This window comes from Hipposideros armiger, unplaced genomic scaffold, assembly GCF_001890085.2.
Source record: "Hipposideros armiger isolate ML-2016 unplaced genomic scaffold, ASM189008v1 scaffold_462, whole genome shotgun sequence".
NCBI classification, from domain to species: Eukaryota; Metazoa; Chordata; class Mammalia; order Chiroptera; family Hipposideridae; genus Hipposideros; species Hipposideros armiger.
In genome coordinates, this window is record NW_017731812.1 from 1,262,892 (window position 1) to 1,278,388 (window position 15,497).

General features: G+C 33.3%; 1 protein-coding gene across 1 annotated transcript in view; it reads right to left on the bottom strand.

The window, feature by feature from the left end:
* Positions 1 to 14,283, bottom strand: part of LOC109395280 (contactin-5-like) — a 1,255,350-nt gene extending 1,241,067 nt beyond the window's left edge. Inside the window, exon 1 of the mRNA XM_019666163.1 lies at positions 13,985 to 14,283. The gene's annotated coding sequence lies outside the window, so the exon portion shown is untranslated. The remainder of the gene's footprint in view (positions 1 to 13,984) is intronic.
* Between the last annotated feature and the right edge of the window lie 1,214 nt (positions 14,284 to 15,497).

Genomic DNA, 15,497 nt, shown 5'->3' on the forward strand with positions numbered 1-15,497 from the left:
AAGAAGAAGAAGAAGAAGAAGAAGAAGAAGAAGAAGAAGAAGAAGAAGAAGAAGAAGATGAAGAAGAAGAAGGGCTCAAAAACATGAATAGCTTAATGGCAATAACTATACCTATCAACAATTACTTTCAATGTAAATAGATTAAGTGTCCCAATTAAAAAATAGGGTGGGTAAATGGATAAGAAAACAAGATCCTTACATATGCTCCCTATAAAAAACTCTCTTCAGATCAAAAGACACACACACACTGAAAGTAAAGGGATAGAAAAATGTATTTCATGCAAATGGAAATGAAATCAAAACAACACAACAAAATGTTGGAATAGTAATACTTAGACAAAATAGACTTAAAAACAAGAAACAAAGAAGAACCCAGTAATCCAACTTTTGGGTACTTATCTAAAGATACCCAAAACACTACTCCTAAGTAACATGCACATCTATATTTTCATCACAGCATTATTTACAATAGCCAAGATATGGAGGCAATCTAGGTGTCCATCAATAGATGAATGGATAAAGAAGAGCTGGTACATACTATTTACAATGGAATATTATTCAGCCATAAAAAGAATGAAATTTTGCCATCTGTAACAACAGGAATGGACCTAGATAGTATTGTGCTGAGTGGTGTTAAGTCAGACAGAGAAAGACAAATGTCATATAATTTCACTTTTATTTGGAATCTAAAGAACAAAACATACAACAAACAAAACAGAAAGAAATTCATAGATACCGAGAACATTTTGATGGTTGCCAGATACAAGAAGTTTGGGTAAGTGACTGAAAAAGAGAAGAAATCAAGTACAAATTGGTATTTACAAAATAGTAATGAGGATGTAAAGTATAGCATAGGAAATATAGTGAATAATATCGCAGTAACTATGTATGGTATCAGACGGGTGCTAGATTTATAGGGGTAATCACTTTGTTATACAAATGTCTAATCACTATATTGTACACCTGAAACTAATACAATATTGTATTATATGATTGATATTATTATTTTTATAATATTATTTATATTATTAATGTAAAAACATTTTAAGGTGGTGGAATTCCTACACATTTATAAATGATGTGCAAAATGAAAAATATTTGCCCATGTTTCATTAATGTCAAAATAAGTATTGGTCTACTGCCCATGTTTTTATAACAAGCAACATTTCGCATTTTATAATGAGCAATGTAGATGTAGAAAAATGCAGCAGGCCAATGGACCTAGAAAGTTAAATAAAAATTTTAAAACCTTCCTAATTAATTCTTCAAGAATCTACAACTTTGGTTTCTTCACTACAAGTAGGAAAAAATAATTTACACAAATATTTTATCTTATTTATGTTGTCAGGCCAAGGGCCAAATCCAAATTTCTGTAGAGGTATAGTAAGAACACTTGCTGAGAGCTTGTTCTGTTATACTATATGCAGTATTTCTCAATGCTGGCATCTTCAGAGCATTATGTTATTTAGAGCATTATGCATTAGGGCAAAGGTCTAATTTAATTAACTAAACATTTCACTTGTTTATGTTATGCACAGTAGTTTGTAAATGTGATCAAAATTCATTCCTATCCTTAAAGCAGCTTGTGACCACCTGGTAGAAAAAGTAGTTTTTGCATGAAGATATCTGGAATCATCATTTTTGGCAGAAGAAATAATGTCAGCAAAAGTCGAGAGTTGGGAAATTTAATGACAGGGTTTGGAGAGGTGTGGCTCCATCTAAAATGTGTACATTGTTTTAGTTGCAGAGGAGCCTAGAAAGAGTTTCTAAAGAACAATTATGGAGCTCCTAACTGGAACACTGCAGAATCTGAAACATGTTCGTCCAGCAGTAGTAACCATTAAAACTTTTGAAGCAACGAAATGGCAAGACAGAACTTGAGTCTTTGAAAGATTATTCCATCTGAATGATTGACGTTGGAGAATAGAGGAAGAGAAACCAGTCTGGAAATCTTATTCTAGTGAAAGATGCCCTGAAACAGTGCTGGGTGAGTGAATATGATGATTTTTCTTTGCTGGAAGATTTTTCAACACTACCCAACTAAAATTGTCTTCTCTTTATTGTCCCTCCACTGGATCTTTTGAATACAGTGGAGAAGGAAAGGAAAACAATGTTATTTATACAAATACCTCTGGCTTTTCACAGATGTGTATTTTATTTCTTAGAAAATTTGGCAATGCCTTGAGGAATTTTTAATTGACTTCTTTCTGATATTGGTTTCTTTGTTTCACTTAATGTGTAAAGGGAATAAGAAAAAAAATAACTCAATAGTTAAACTGAGGATGAGCAGGAAAAGTAAGTTAAAAACAGTTTTATAAACGTCTAAAAATGCTCAAAATATTAGACATAAAATAAAACAAAAATAAGATACTTTTTTATCTGTTCAGTTGAGTATATAACAAGAAGTTTGATAATACACTGTATGGACTACAGTGTGGAGAGATAAATATTCTGATTTATCTTTGTTGGTGGGAGTCTTAATTGGAACCATTTCTGTGGAGGGCACAGTAAAACCAAAATTTTAAATGTACGTTCTCACTGACCTAGCAATTCTAGTTCTCAGTCTACTACTCACACTTATGTAAAATGAATACATAAGAATTTTCATTTCATATTTTTTGTATTTGCATATAAAATATATATAAATAATTTTAAGTAAAAGATTATTTATATAAATTATATAGCTGTATCATGAATACAGTGTTCAGAAATGATATACCTTTTTAAATTGTTATATAGACACACAAAATTATTTCAAGAAAAAAATAACATTTTCTCTAAGGAAGTATGCATTAATTAAAAAATCTGTTGATTGATGATGGCTACTTCTGAGGGGTAGAACTAGAAGTTCTACCATTAGTGCAAAGATTAAGCTTTCATTATATTCTTTTTATACTGCTCATTGTCATTTCCATAATGTTAGAAAAAACGATAATGACAACGGTGTTCATTCCATCAAACTTCTGACTTTTGGGAGCTGCCTTGTCATGTGGTCTTCTGGCTGACCACACACCCAATGGAGCAGATCATTTGCAATCTAACAGCAAGTATTTTGGGATCGTTTTAAAAGTCATTCTTAAAGAGCATTCCGCTCCTGATCAGTGAAGGGTTAGGAAAAAAAAAAGTTATCATTATCTTTTGTTACTGAAACATAATTCCTCTACAAAACAATGCCTTTTAAAATTAATTCTTAAAATGGTGTCTGCATTATTATTACCTAGGGAAAAGATTAATAAGCAGATATATCTATTTGTATTTGAGTTTCCCTTTTTCCTCATAAGAAAATTTACACTAGTGTTTTTAAAATAAAAGGATAAAATAAACTAATAATTTCTTCAGATAAAAAAATTGATCTCAGTCCTTTTAGCTAAATATTAGCTAAAGATAGACACTAACCAAATCAAAATGAACAATTAGAAAAGGTAGTTGATTTGAAAATAAATCAAGATAGCTGTCTTAACTTGTAACCATCTACTTAAGGTCTAATATGTAGGACATGTTTGTTCACGCAGAACATCTAGAGAGAAGTAATAAGAATGAGAATGAGAACACTAAGTCATTTCTTTCTTCTAAATTAATATGTATCAAAGAAAATATATGACATTTTTGAATAGATGGTATTTTGATATTCAATCTGGGAAAATCAAACATGTATTTATATCTAAAGCCTATTATCTTATCAGACAAGCATATGCAGGAAAGATAAAAAAGTTATCTTTGTTTCAGGTAAGATGTCAAGTTTAGGTATTTTTTAAAAGTATCTCATGATATGAATACTTATTTAATCACCTCTTCATTGAACAGTGTAAAATTGCTTTCTATCAGCTCCCTCTCCTGTCTGCTTTGAGGTTTTCTCCACCTTTCTTTTCTCCTCTGTATCCAGTATCTCTGGACCTAGTATAGTACTATCACACTTTTTTGAAAGAAACACTTTTTGTGAGATTTGTTTCTTCCATTTCCTTCTACTGAACTGAATCTTTGCAATAGTAAAATAATCAATAAATATCTGAGCAAGAGGTTGATTGGTTGTACAGATTTAAGACCTATACATATTTAAAGAGGTATATCACCATATTACTCATAAAATACATTTAATTTCTAATTGTTTACTGTCACAGTAGCCAACAAAAAAATAGCAATATATCTAAATATCACTTGTGGAAAAGCATAACTGTAAAATGTTTGCAGGTTGAAATGAAATCTGTTTATTTTTGCTCTAACATCTGACAATACACAATTTAAAATATTTCAGTTTCTATTTGTTTTACTAAATGTTAGAGATAAGTTTGCAGAATGAGATATTTTCATAAAATTTAGTAACAAAACATAATCAAAGTAAAAGAAGAAAAGAATTGGAGGAACTAATTATTTTCAAATGAATATATTTCAAATGAGCCATTTTGCAATCACATGGGGTTCAAAAACAATATTTGAAATATCTCCCTCTCTTTAACAAAATAAAATCTATGTTCTAAACAATTTTATAGTGACATTAAAGATGTTCTCTTTCAGGTAAAGCAAAACACAATAAAATTTAAAAAACAATAAAAAAGTAATCTTTTTAAATACATTCAAGTACAATTAAGACCATGTAAAGAAATCATCTTACTATCAGCAAATGTACAAGGTGGAGTGCCAAGAAAATAAGTGATTTTCCTCATGTTTGGAAAACTGGAGTGATTGTACCCAGTTTTATTTATATAAAATTCAAATGACTTTTCTGCCTTCAAATATTTCGTGAACTTAAGCATAAAAAGAGATTTTCAGAAAAGAACCTGCTGTTATACCTGGAAAAAAAAAAGAGAGATTTTCATATGCAACTATACCTAAAGATCGAAGGAAATGATTTTAACTCCTGAGTCTACAGTCACATTTCCTTCTTACAAAAAACAAAACCCACCTGTGAGGTAGTAGTTAATAGCATCATTTTACAGGGAAAGGAATGGAAGCTTAGAAAGGTTACTGTATGGCTCAGGTAAACACATAGGGAAGCTGTAGAGTCAGAATTAAGCCACCTGTGTGTAAGAAGTCCACGCTTTTTCCATGGCCTCCCCTCATGCCATGAAAGTGATCTCTGGTTTCATTATCTCTGTTTGGTGTAATCTATTCTAAACTCAGCTGTCAACACCTGTAATCCTGTTTCTTATAATTTTCCTCTTCATAAAAACCTGATAACATACACAGCCATTGAATTACAGTGGATCAAAACTTTACAAGAAAATCCTTCACGTTTATTGATTTTTAACTCTCTTGCTTAAGAGATTAATAAATGGAGGAAGTGACTTTTCCAAGTCACAGTAAGGGGCAAAACTGGGGCTGAACCTCATCTTAAATACAATCTAATCTTAAGATGAACTATTATCCTCTTGTTTTTTACCAAAATCCTAATACTCTCAGAATCCTTTATATTGTAGTATTTCCCCATTTGATACATTTTAACTTCCCTCTTTGTATTACAAAGAATCATTTCTTTGCATTAATTCACTTTCCTACTTTCTTCTACACATCCATTTCATTCTGCCTTTCTTCCCGCCAACTTCATTGCCAATTCATAACTGAAACTTCCTTCAAGTCCTACTGCTTCTCATTTTTTCTGGGGTATCAGTGTAATCCATCCCCACAATGGACATGTCTGACCCTCCAAGGTTCTCAGAATGTGTGACCAATATCTTGGTAGTTATGTTTTCTAGTACATTTTTTTAAGTGGCTTATTATGTTGTGTCCTGACTGAAATTTTCCACCTCTGCATTATCTGGGATCAAGCCTCTCACTTCCTTTGCATCTCCAAAAGTAAACTGTACTGTAATTGTTAATTGTGTAAGAAATGCATGTCCATGTAAATTACTTGAATAAAAGAGAAGATACAAACAATAAGCTTTTAATGCTCATGGTCTATAGATCTCGACATTGCTTTCCACAATTAGGACAGCATGGTGCCTCATATAAAAAGAGAATATTCTGACAGACAGGTAAATTAAAACTCAAACATTAGAAAAGGAATTGGAGTGAAATCAAGCTTTCTTCCCAGACTTAATTTTTTGATGTTGCTAACACTGTCTTTTTTTTTTTTGTCATTGAAAAGTAGATTTTTTTCTTATGTATTATCACAACTCGATGATGGTTATTATCCTAATTTCTCATGTAAAGAAACTTACGCACCTTTCTAAAATTACACAATAAGTTCTAGAACCAAGACTAAACCCTAAAATTCAAACACCAAATTCCCTAATTCATACTGCCTCCCTCCCTATATTAGATATATTTTTATAATTATCAAAACTATGTTTACTACTGTTCTGCTGCTACTATTACTACTATGTGGAAGGGTCGTGTAAGAAAAGCTTCATTAGCTTCACAGTTAACTCATCCTTATGAAATAAGTATCACCAGCACAGTTAATATTCCATACTTAGTAACTGAGGAAATCAAGCTTATTTATAACAACATATACAATTGCATTTTTTCACAGCATCTATGCTACATTCATTTTAGCTCATATTTGGCTGTATCATCAGAGACCAGTCTCTCAGACACTAAAGTCAGCACTATAATGAGATGTAGAAAAACACAGCATTCATTTAAATCTGTTAGGTAAATCTTAGAACCAAAGTTACTTCAAAATAATTCAGGCACTAGGAAGTAAGTGCAGCAATTAGAGAGCCAATGCTAGCATGAAATAGTCCAAGTTGAATGATTCAATAGGAAAAAACTAACAGCTGCCTCCAAAAGGAGAAATACTGAAAATTTGCAACTTAGTGACGCATAACTCTACCACTGCACATTCACGTTGAATGACCCTTACCCTATGTGCTTATTTCCTCCATCAGTCCATGAACAACTGATTCCCCTTTATATTCTTACTTATTACTATAACTACCCACAGTAGGCCATTTAAGTCACTGAAATAATGTAGAAATTGATTTGAATGTGAAAGGAATTACTTTTTGTTAATTTACTCATTGAGGTACTTACTAACAAGACCACATTAAAAAATGACAACCAGTCATAAGTTTTAAAACACAGTTATGTGATAATTTTCACATAATCAATTTTGGACCATTTAACTTAAATCTCAAGTAACCACTCTTTCCTACTAAGGTCATTGTTCTTTGAAAATACTGAACAATTCAATGTAAGTTGTAGGTAAGTAAATATCCAAAGTAAGTACAAATTCAAAGGATTTTTAAGGAGCATTTGTTCATCGGACTTAGATGATAAATTTTACATTTTCTACTAGAATTATTTCCAAATTTTGGCTACATGTATAGGGTAAAAAAGACCTCAGATTAAACATTAATCATTTTAGCATACCCTTTTACCTCATCTTTTTATACTTGTCATCTTTAAATATTCAGTATTTAAAGGAAGAGAAAGTCTTAAAGTATGAAGTTATCCCATATGGACACATACAAAGAAAACTCTCGACATAATTTGACAATGAAAGTTTTGAGAGAAAGCACCTGTAAAAATATTATTAAATCAGAAACACAGAAGTGTATAACTGCCTTTCCATTAAGTTGTACTATGGTGATTTTATAGTTTATCATATTCAAGTTCTACTGAAGAAAATTTTAGCATCTAGTTTCATTCTGAAATAATTTATAGCACATTATTAAAATTGAGCATAAACAAACGTTGGTTCAGACACAAAGATAACGAAATACTATTACAAACTCAAATTTGCTGTGTATGAACTTCCTTCAGTATTGGATCAGTAAAATTAGAATTTATATACAAATTGACATTTGAATTCTAAAACTCAGAAAAGTAGTGCCTATTTTTAGACTCATTTTCTGCTTTGCATGTTATTAAATGCTCTAAAATCATTATTACCTTAAGGAAGCCCATGATTTAAAATGTATCCTAATTTGCCAATACACAAATTTTTTTTAACTTACATTTCTCATTGACTTTGTATTTCACTTAGTATCCCATTAAACACTATTGCTGGGGGGAGGGGGGGACCGCAATCCAGGAAAAAAAGTATCAACAACAACAATAAAATGGATGGTCCTTTATAAATAGTCACTGGAAAAAAAATCACATTCCTTTTCCTACTTGGGTTCCCAGATTACTTAACTGACACTGTCAAAAGCCTTCTGGTATTTGATTTAGCTGGTGAGTGCACACTAAGTTCACTGCGAAGAAGTTCACATCTAGCAATTAAGTTGTCTAGACATTCAGGTTTTAGTTAAGAGAATGTGGGTATAACTGTTTCCTCTTAGTTAATATAATTATTTCAAATTTCCTATTCTTAAAAGGCAATGTTTTACAGATAAGAAATGCAACAAGGAAATTGCATATACTTATTTCCCAATCTGAATTTGAATAGATATAAAAATAATTTAAATTTGCACAGCAAAAAAGATATAAATTATAAAACGCTCTGACCTAGAAATTTAAGAGACCTGAATTCTGATTCCACCTTTTCCATTAAATGTATTGTTGAACATATCACTTAATCTCTTTATATCTTTGCTTTTCATTCTTCTTGACAAAAATGTGAAAATAGGAGCTTGGTAAGGCTTCTTCCAACACTAAATATTATATTCTGTCACTTTTTCCTAAGTGTCCTAATAGTTTACTTATCATCAATAACTCATTAGATATGTGCTTATTTTTAATGAGATGGTTATTTTAGCATTAGGAAGTCTCATTCACTAGCTCACATATTGCCATTAGAATAAAGGCATTGAAAGAGGAAGATTGTTAAATCAAATTATGAAGTTAAAGGTTTCAATTTTATTATAAATTATATGACCTTTGAAGTTTCTATCATCAAAATTCTCAAAATTGGAAAAATTAATGATCACTAACCAATTGTTTTATTAATTTTTGAACATGAGAGATGAAATTAAGCTACTCTATATCTATTAGAGAACAGGAACAATAAAGTTTTAAAATAACAAAATGTGGCAAAATACAAAATCTAAGATTAAATATGAGGCTCTTCATAATGTTTTCAAGTCATATTTGCAAGCACTTAAATTTGTTTAAGTGCCCAGGAAATAATTTCATAGTTAAGAATCATGAAATGCCAATTAAATAAAAATGTATTTCTAGAAATTATTTTTAAATTTTTACTGTCATTACCTGTATCTTCCAGTTGATATTCATCTTAATCACTCAATCCTTAATCTTAAGGATTTCATCTCACTTGGTCATTTTAGGGACATTAAACTATAATAGTATCTCAGCAAATATTACATCATTGAAAAGTAAATTCTTTTATAAAACAAATGGAAAAACATAGAAGATTTAAAATCCTTTATTTAAATTCTTTGTTACCTTTACAAAGGTAAAACACAAAGATATCATTATATTTGGTTTAGTTTCAGAAAAGTCCTTTAATACTTTTAAATATGAAATTAAATATTTGAGAAAAAAAGATGAAACTTCATATAGTTAAATGTAAATTTTTCACCATATAAATGTACCATTTCTCTATTGGTGATCTCACAAATGTTAACTAGTGAAATACTTGTGAAAATATATTTAAAGATTTGTTTGCAGCTCCAGACACATTTATAACTATAATTACCCTATTATAATATCTCTTTCATTAAAACCTCCTAATTTTTTAAGCCTCATAATGAATGTTTGTGCCAGTATTATAATTGGATTATTATTTTAATCCAGCTTTTATCACCTAAGTGATCAGCAAAATTTCTCTTTCAACTCCATATGCTATAGTTACTACTGGATCATAATGGGAGGTAACATATTCCCTTTCTTGAGCATTTAACAGCTATAAGAATGCTAAGAAGTGGATTCTTATCCCTCTCATAGAATGATATATATATAATTATACTTTCCCAGTCAATGGTCACAGAAGATTTTTAGATCAGATAAATGCAATACTTTCATCTTCCGACTTGTCAAAATACAATTGCTTAAATTTTGAATAATGTTCATTTTAGTCACTTTAACCCTTAAGCAGGTCCATACTTTAGAGTATAGATACAAACTATAAAGTTATGCTTACAGGAAAGCTCATGCAAATAAATTAATACCTTGCTTTCTATCCAGATCTCAAGTTTTTTGGTCTCTGTAAGTGAGTATAGGAAATATCTGCAACCATGACTGACATAAGAGGAAATGTGCAAATACTGCGAGATCGTTTAAGATAAATCCACTTGTTAAAAATAAATAAAAAAGTGGTATCCACTGGGAAGCAAGTTATTTAGGTCATTATAGATTTTTAAGGGACCACTGAAAAAAATCAATTTTGCACCGATTTTGTCAAAGGAATCCAATGAGACATTTTTGGAACTGTATAAAAATGACAGTGATCACAAGGAATTCCAGCTTAAGAAACACATGGGAAAATAAGACGACTACCTTATACATTTCTCACAAATAATAAATCTCACACTATTTTATATTAGGTTAAGAAATGGTAGATTCAGGTTTTTTTTTATTTCCATAAAATACACAAAGCTTTGATTTATTTTTTGGAATTACTTCATGGCCTATTTCTAGAGTTCTGTTTCCCTGGAAGAAAGAAGAGCTTCCATATTTTGGCTGACTCTTAAGTCTTATGAGCTAATGTTTTAGAAGGCTATAATGTCAAACACACAATACTCTGGAATATGAAATTAAAGACCTGCGTTTCAACTTAAGGGCTTGATAGGCATGAAAATGCTCTGTATTTAGCATATGAACATATTTATCACAGGTAAAACATAAATAAAGTTAAATACATAGTCATATATCAAGTTCATGGAATATCATTTAATACTGCCAAATAACTCTAATGGAAGAATTTAACTGTAAAACTATATTTTCCTAAAAATGTAAATGTATATAATAAAACCATTTAAAAATTCCTCCCATATCCACTTTATCTATGAAGCACTACCAATTTGTTTTATTTATTTTAAATGAAAATAATTATCCATAAAGCTGTTTCAGTGTCTGAGAAAAATATAAACTGATACTATTCCATTTACCAGAACCCTTCTAATATTTGAATATCAAAAAAATCAAAGAACAGGACAAATTAATTTAAAAGGTATAGGTATGGAGATGGGACATTGTCCATTACAGTTTTTAATCCTAAATCTTAAGTGTTGAGGAGTTTTATATACTTCATTACTTTTTAAAATGTACCTGTCTCTAATGTAGAGTTATTGATCACAAATGCTCAGAAAATAGACCTCTGCAAAGATTCTACTGCTTTGAGCTTCCGACCAGCCTCTTTCCTGCTATAAAGAGCTAAGAAGTTCATGTAACATATTATCACAGCCTTATAACATTAATCTAAAAAAATATATCTTGTCAGAAATACACACCTCTCTTATATTTGTATCTCCAGTAAAAATTTAGATGAATAAACCTGAGCTCTTGAAGTCAAATTTTAAGACACAAAATTATATGAATCTATTTAAGAGACACAAATTTCCAACCATTGAGTAAATGTTTAAGAAATATATTTTAAAAGAGACACAATTCAGAGACTACATATAGGTAATCAAAATATGTGTGGTAGCATAGATTCAGCAAATCACAACATTTTGAAGATCTTAGCATCATAAAATCCTAAATTAGTTTTCATGAGCGAGGACACTAACCTCTACTATAAAACTTTGTTTTAATCAATGGAGCTTAAATATAGTCAAATCATCTTTACACTATTACTGCCATCTACACAGGTTTTCATTTTTTTTTTCCACAAAAATATACCTTTTGTTTTACCTGGAAGTAAGACAAGCTCCAAAATAACTTGGCCAGCATAGCATCTGCTTACTTTCTTCACCCTGGGGAACCCTTTACCCTTTTACCCTCTGGTCCTTATAACTAAATCAGTTTGCCATTAAACCACACTCTATCTAACCTGTACTTTGAAGGTGGGAAAAGTTTTCTAAACTGTTAACTAAAAAAGACACTTAAAGAAGTATATAGTAGCCAAATCTGGTCCATTTTTAAACTTAATTGGACACATAAACTCAAAGTAAACTTTTACAAGCAACTGATTTTTATTTATTTTTTTTTAAATACACATAGCTAACGTGTTCACTCATGGTTTGCTTTAAGTTTATCTCCCAAACGTAATAAATATTTCAGACCACCTCATAGTTGAAGCATTGCTCACCTGAGGAAACATCAAGATATTTCAGTGAGCCATTTAAAAATGCCACAATGTAGCTTCTCAGATCTATTTCCATATACATCATGGTCTACATGTGTCTCAGAACTTACAAAGTGTGGCTTTTAGTTCATCTATTGGGTTCTTTTTTCCAACTTTTGAGAATTCTAACTTTCTATTCAGTTGTGCATAAAATCAAAGAAAAATTAAAATTAGCAGTTTTTCTCGTCATTTTTTAGTTGCCAGAAGTTTTAAATATGAACAATTTAAAGGCTCCACCAAGCCCTGCACAACACATTGGTATTTATATTGTAATAAACATTTGGCTGATTTACCATTTTCGAATATGGGTTTATATCTTCTCACCACACTCCAGCTAAGTTACTTTTTGAATTCTACTTTAGTTTTTAAGTCACATTTCCTTTTATTAACTTTTCACTTGGAATTGTGTACTTTGTTTCCTTCACTAGACTTAGTTGATATTTGTATCCCATATCCTTTGATTTTTATACATTTGTTTTATACTTGTATAGCCCTTTTGTTTTTTTCCATTTGAATCAAAGGAAACATATAGCTGTCAAGTTTGAGACTCAATAAACTGGTTCACATAGAACTTATAATTATAATTTTAGCACAATGTTGGAAAATATGCAAAGAAATATTTGTGAGTTGCTTAAAATTGACTACAGGAACTTTGAAAAAATCATGACATTATCATTACTAATTCTTTTACGTTTAGGGTCACAATATTAATCATGATAAACTTTAAGCTTGCTCTGATAGTCATAAGTATTTCTGCAGTTCTGTTGCAACTCAATAGTACTCAATTATGCCTCCACTAAATTTAAATTTGACCCACTACTTACTTGAATGTATTTTTTAAGGCTAGTATCCTAATGAACATCTACTTCTTTCATCCTTACTTTCACAGTTAAAATTGAGAAACAAGGTAGAAATATGACATCTCTAAATGATTTTATCTTTTAGATTAAAAAATAAAGTAGATGAATACAGGCAAGGCATTTCATATGCAACAATTTAAAAAGTTTTTGCTTCTAAACCTGCATTTACATTACCACACTGAATAGTATTTTTCATGCTAGAGGTTATACAATTTAAAAATCAAATAATTATAAAATATTTAGTGTATTCTTGGTTTTCAAAAAAAATCAGTTAAAAGAGCTTAAATTTTTTGAGATTGCCCGAGTAATTCTTAGCTTATTGTACACCATGTCTATATATGCAAATTAGCACACTCTCCCATTCAATAAAAACTCAGTAAGAATGTTTGAACATACTCGTATATTATTTTTTTTAAATCTATCACATTCCTACACAACAGTAAGAAAGCACCTCGGCATAATCCAAGGTACCGCTGTTTTAGTCTCTATAACTTTGTAAAACTTCACTTATAGAGCCTCTCTACTGAATTTTAACAAGTTATTGCACTGTCAGGTGCCCAGTTATTTGGGCTCTGTTCTCAGAAACGCATTGCTCAATCATAAGACATGCATTCAATACCTGAGAAAATATCCTATTTTCTGACCATTTAGTGGCTTTTGTAGAAAAATCCCTACCCTATCCTGGCATTCTTCACCTTACACTTGAGTTGTAGAAATTGCTTACTCTTATTTTGGATGGCATTAGGAGATACACAGATAGGTTCTATGTACTCTTGCTTCAACTTTTCTGACATAAAATCTCGGCAGAGAAAAAAAAATAATATGTAAAAAAAAAAGAATAAAAAAAGCTTTATCTGACAGTTTTGAAATTCTGGCTACATGGCTAGAACGAGTGGCTCTGCAGAAGCGAGTGTGTCAAAAATTGGAAGCGCCTGGGAGATGAAGTGCACCATCAGAGAAAGCAGTCACTGGCGAAGGGATGTCAGCCACTTACCAATGAGATGCCAGGCTCCCCCGTCCTTCCTCTGTGACTCTCAGTCCCTGGCTCCCATCCTCGTGTCCATCCGCACAGTTCAAACGGAGCAGTTGCTGGGGTCCCTCTGCGCCTGTGGCAGAAGAGAATCGCGGAGTTTTGAATCATTCAGAGGGAATCCTCCAGCTGGCCCGGCTTCTCCCCGAAGAGAGGACCCAGGTAACAACGCGTCCTCTCCGCCCCGAGCTTTAATGGCACTTGGGCGGCTGGCTGCCTTCTCGCAGTTACGCTCCCGCACTCGGTAGTTGGTTATATGGGGAAGTAGGTGCGGCGCCTCCTCAGGCTGGTGCGTTTGGGGCTCGCGTGTTCTCCTCCAATGCGCCCTCGCGCCCCGCGCCCCGCGCCTCTGACTGGCTGTGTCCTTCCCAGGGCGGCCCCTCGCCCCTCCCCGCTCGCCCGCGCTGTCGCCGTCGCCCGCGCCCAGCGCCTCACTGCCTCTCGCTGAGAAGGCTCATTTACCGTGTCCCCGGGCCGAAAGGTCTGTTTGCCTCGACAAGGGTTTTCTGTGTCTCTCCACTCGTCTCGCCAACCAACCGGTGTTTCTCTCCCCAATCCGGGGGGGCTCAGCCCCGCGCCCTTTCCCCCATCGGATGATCACAGATTACAGAGCAGACGCGCCGGTGGTGCCCGCACCGGGGAGCCCGGACCCGGGTCCCCTCCTCGCCTCCCCGCGGCTGGCTCTTCTTTCGGGTTCCAAGTCGGTGGCTGGAGCCCCGGCGGCCGCAGCACCGCCTGCTGCGATCACTTAGGTCGGCTCCAGAGTGGACTTTTTCACTTTGGAGAATTTCCTTAGGTCCTGACTTGGGAAGCACTTCTCTTTTGTTTATACACTTGCGAGTTTTATCTACGGACGATTAGGCTCTCTCTGACTGCTTGGATTTCTCCTCCATTTCCCCGCCCCCCCCCTTCCCGTGTCAGCTCTAAATAAGCTAAGGGAATAATCGGTTCCGTCTCAGACAGCAGCCCCTTTGCTCTGAATTTTGATATCGCGATGGATGTAATTGGAAAAATAACACACAGGTAGTAAATCCCGAGTGTGGCAGCTTTAGTGCCATTGTTCTGCCAGTCCTCCCCTCCACTTTCCTTCGCTCAGTCTCTGAGTCATTCTGTAATTCTCTGGATTCCTTTGATGTTAATTGAGTGTTTTGTGAAATAAATTGTATTACGTTTCTGTTACAATGTATTTCCGTAGATAACGCGGTTAGCACCTGTATTGTATGGAAAGGAAATCCTACTGTTTTCTATTTCTGTATGTCTATAAATGAAACGAGGAGAGCCTCAGGTCACACTGGTGTCGGCTGGTGTCCCTTTTTCATGAGTGTTTGAGTCCAGCTGACCCTGCACGGAGGCTCTTACCTCTGCTCACTTAGTCCCCCAGTGGGGTCTGGCTGGCTCTAATTGGCAAGGAGAGCACAGGGCCATGCAGCCTGTAGCTGGAAGCCTTCCTACCACCAGCTCTGTGTTCTGTCTCCTC